Source organism: Bison bison, unplaced genomic scaffold (assembly GCF_000754665.1).
Source record: "Bison bison bison isolate TAMUID 2011002044 unplaced genomic scaffold, Bison_UMD1.0 scf7180017864451, whole genome shotgun sequence".
Classification (NCBI taxonomy): domain Eukaryota; kingdom Metazoa; phylum Chordata; class Mammalia; order Artiodactyla; family Bovidae; genus Bison; species Bison bison.
In genome coordinates, this window is record NW_011495013.1 from 3,384,030 (window position 1) to 3,388,766 (window position 4,737).

Genomic DNA, 4,737 nt, shown 5'->3' on the forward strand with positions numbered 1-4,737 from the left:
TTAGGACAGTTTTTGCAATTATCATCAGGGGATTGCCTAGAGATTTGTAGGGCTCAAAAAGTCACAGATGTTGGTGCAGATAATTTCAAAACATAATCTGCTTGTCATAAATATGCTTGTATTACAACTTATAAAGTTAGGATTGGTGGCAAAGGTAATTATCTCCTTTTTTCTGCAATATAGCTCAGTGTTTATATTAGGGTATAGTTTTAGAATCCTTTTAGATAAATGAATAGGTAGAAAAATAGATAACTACTATGAAAAGATCATTTGTTAATATTAAATAACATATCTACCTAGTTAAATAATGTGTAATAGGATTATAAGCCACTAGAAATTAAGTATTACTAAAATTATAAACATCAATTAACCACTGGTACTTCAGCAGAAACAGTATATCTTATGGGAAAATTAATTTCCATTTCAAGTTAGAAAATACTGTTTCACTTTGTGTCTAATGCTTGGTTTTCTATCCTTCAGAGTATATTAATACAATTCAAAGACCAAAGTAATTTTATAAAATTCAGAATATTTATGGGCTTCCAAAGACATAAAATAGAAGAGTTTTTTTGTTTGTTTGTTTACTTTTCTGAACACATAAGCTTTCAGATAGAAATCTTTAATTCAGAGGAATTTTTTTATTAGCATATTTGTGTTAGGTTTCTGATACTTCTAATTTTTCAAATTATTATTTTTTTCATTTCCGAAGGGACTATTAATGTCTCAATGCCTGTTTCACTCTATTACTGAAATCGGTGAAGAAAAAGTCATTCTCAAGAACTACACATTTTCGTCATCATACTTGAGTGCAACTCTCTCTCAGAGCTGATTTAACCGTACTCATGCTGGCTCACTTGCCTTGCTCTGTCAGATCACTTTCTTTCTCTCCAGAATTCAAGTGTGCATTTTCCCCATCACTGATAAGTCTAAAGATGACCCTGAGGGAGATGTTTCCTCAAATTTGCAAATTTGTGGAGCCATTTCTCTGCTGTCATTTTCTTCCTCTGAATAATCAATTCTTTCTGTTACTTTTCCCTAAATGGTCCATAAATTTCTGTTTCTCACTAAATAAACCCAATTTAGCATAAGTGGGCTTCCCGGTTGGCACAGAGGTAAACAACCCTCCAAGCAATGCAGGTGACACCAGAGACATGGGTTCGATCCCGGAGTCAGAAAGACCCTCTGGAGGTGAAAACAGCAACGCACTCCAGTACTCTTGTCTGGGAGATCCCATGGACAGAGGGGCCTGGTGGGCTACAGTCCACAGGGTTGCAAAGAGTCAGACACGACTGAGCACTGCATTGCACTGTGAACTCTCACATCTAATGCAGTTCTTTCTGAGAAGGGTGAGCCAGCAAGTGTTATCACTGAGCAATCAACAGTTTTCTTTGCAGCTTTTACTGTGACACTAAGAGTCTCTCTCCTCTCTCTGAGTGACTATCACACATTCTTAAGTTCTTGGTTACTCACTGAAGTTTCTAGAGCCTTAGTATTCCTGTTCCAGACTTTTGTACTGGCCAGGCATTCAACATTCACATTCCCCATGCTGTTTCTTCTAGTCCCCTACTAAATTAAAACAACAACAATATTCTGAATATAAACCTCTAATGTACATATTTAGGTCTCAGTTATCCAAGTAAAAGTTTATTTGAAGAAATATAAATAGGTATAATTCACAATTCCTAGCTAATTCTTAGCTCTTTGATTTTAAATTTCAGTTGTTTATCATTAATTAGATTTTAATTTCAGCAAGAGATGTGCAATAAGAATTATCTGCATAATTAAATTCATCTGAATGATATGTATTTCATTTCAGGCTCCAGAAATGGTACATTTCTTTTTTGTTTTGGATAAACTTCAAAACACCCCTGTGTTAGCATCTATCACTTAATGTGGACTCAGTATTATAAATACAGGCTTGAATCCACCATATAAAAATATAGAAAAAGAAATCCATAGGCAAGAGACTAATGCTCATAAATAAGTTGGGGAGTAAGAACAGGAGGTGTCACCTGTTAGTGGCTGCAGCAGTCCTGAATGGGAGACAGCCCTGTGATTCAGTGGTGCATTTTCCCACCAGTGTGGAGAGAGAGAGGAATCAGATTTTAAACCAGAGCCTAGATAACCCTCCTTCTCTCTTTTGAGACAGGTCATTCCATCAATTTTGAAGATTGCCCCCAGGTACTGCATTTTGGACTCTTTTGTTGACTATGAGGGATGCTCTATTTCTTCTATGGGATTCTTGCCCACTGTAGTAGATAAAATGGCCATTTGAATTAAATTCGCCCATGCCCATCCATTTTAGTTCACTGATTCCTAAGATCTCAATATTCAATCTTGCCATCTCCTGCTCGACCATGTTCAATTTACCTTGATTCATGGATCTAACATTCCAGACTCCTATGCAATATTGTTCTTTACAGCATCAGACTTTACTTTCACCACCAGACACATCCACAACTGAGCATCATTTTGGCTTTTGCCTAGCCAATTCATTCTTCCTGGAGCTATTAGTAATTGCCCACCATTCATCCCCGGTAGCATGTTGGACACCTTCCAACCTGGGGGGCTCATCTTCCGGCATCATACCTTTTTGCCTTTTCATACTGTTCATGGGGTTTTCATGGCAAGAATACTGGAGTGTGTTGCTATTTCCTCCTCCAGTGAACCGTGTTTTATCAGAACGCTTCACTATGACACATCTGTCTTGTATGGCCCTACTCTGCAGGTGCTAGAAAGTAATTTTAGGTCTGTGTACTAAACAGGATGTTAGAGGTACTGATGCAATATGTGGGAAGTCCTTGTTATGTGTTTTCATTGGTATGTCTATTGTAGGCCATTTAAAAAGCTATATGTTAAAAAAAAATAGAGGTTAAAATATCAAAACCTTTGTGACCCCATGGGCTGTAGCCTATCAGGCTCCTCCATCCATGGGATTTTCCAGGCAAGAGTGCTGGAGTGGATTGTCATTTCCTTCTCCAGGGGATCTTCCTGACCCAGGAATCAAACCCTGGTCTCCCACATTGTAGGCAGACTATTTACCGTCTGAGCCACAGGGAAGCCAAAATATCAAAACATTTTATTGAGATCCCTTCATCGGGTCAAAGGGTCTAAGCAAAACTAATATTAAGTTATAGAAAAGACCTATTAAAATAGAAATTTAAAAGAAAAGATTGTAGGATAGACTGAGTTCACTTCTTGTCTCCACCACTTAAATTAACCACTTAAACTCTCCCTGCCTAACTTTCCTCATCTGTTTAATGTAGTTATTCTTGCATAGGTTTGAAAATTAAATGAATTGATATATTAAAATAACCTTATTTTTCACGTATCCTGCATTTACTCTTATGATTTAACACAAATGTTTTAGTCACTTAAGACGATTCCAAACTTACAGATGTACCACAAAGAAAATCCACTTAAACATCACGGATTGCAAGGCTCAGGGCTTGCTGGGAAAAGAGAAGCTGAAAAGAAGAGATGGTACAGCTTGGAGTGTGTGACTGTGGTAAAAGAGAAGAGTTTGATGGAGGAAAATACAGTGAAGTATTTAGACATGAAGCTGAGTGAAAACCCTTTTTATGACTTCATGTCATGCTGATATTCATGTTATGAGCTGCAGGCACTTTGCCAATAGGACCCAACCTCTAAATCATTCTATTACAATGGCTATAGTCACATAGCTTCTTCTGCTGAACCTACAAGTTTATGACAGCTTATCTCTGCCCTTTACAGCACATTGTTAATGGGGTCAATTCTTCATGCCAGTGAATACTTTTAGGTCTTCTTAAAAGGATGTCAATCTACCCAAGTTTTATGCCCATGGAAGTCTACAAAATTTATAACACTCTTTTCCTCTCACAAACTATAACTTCATAGCAACTCTACAAAAAAATTAAATGAGAAAGGATTGAATTATAAAAAAATAAGTGGCTAAGGTACAGTCTTTGTAAAAATTACTGCCAGTGTTTATGTTACCAAACTGCTTGACATAACAAAATCTTTTCAGCATTACTTCAAATAAATAACATTAGTTTTTAAAAATATTTTGTGTTGAATTTAGTCCCATTGCCTAAAAAATGCTACGTAATGTTGCTACGACAAATACATACAGGAAATACGAAATGACATAGGAAAGATACTCATCATTTTTTGTCCTCTACTTGTTGATGATTTCAGAAATTGTAATTTTGTTAAATGAGGGCAAAGTTAATTAAGTTCTCAATACATACTTATTTAATAAATGACTAATGAACGAATGCAAGGATAGATGGAATGAGTATCTGGAAGAACCATAGAGAATTCAAAACAAGGGTTAATTTTGGGGGGAAGGTTCAGTTCACTTCAGTTCAGTCGCGCAGTCATGTTTGACTCTTTGCAACACCATGGACTTCAGCACGCCAGGCCTCTCTGTTCATCACCACCTCCTGGAGTTTACCCAAACTCATGTCCATTGAGTCGGTGATGCCATCCACCATCCCATCCTCTGTTGTCCCCTTTTCCTCCTGCCCCCAATTCTCCCAGTATCAGAGTCTTTTCCAATGAATCAATTCTTTACATGAGGTGGCCAAAGTTCTGGAGTTTCAGCTTTACCATCATTCCTTCCAAAGAACACCCAGGACTGATCTCCTTTAGGATGGACTGGTTGGATCTCCTTGCAGTGCAAGGGACTCTCAAGAGTCTTCTCCAACACCACAGTTCAAAAGCATCAATTCTTCAGCGCTCAGCTTTCTTCCT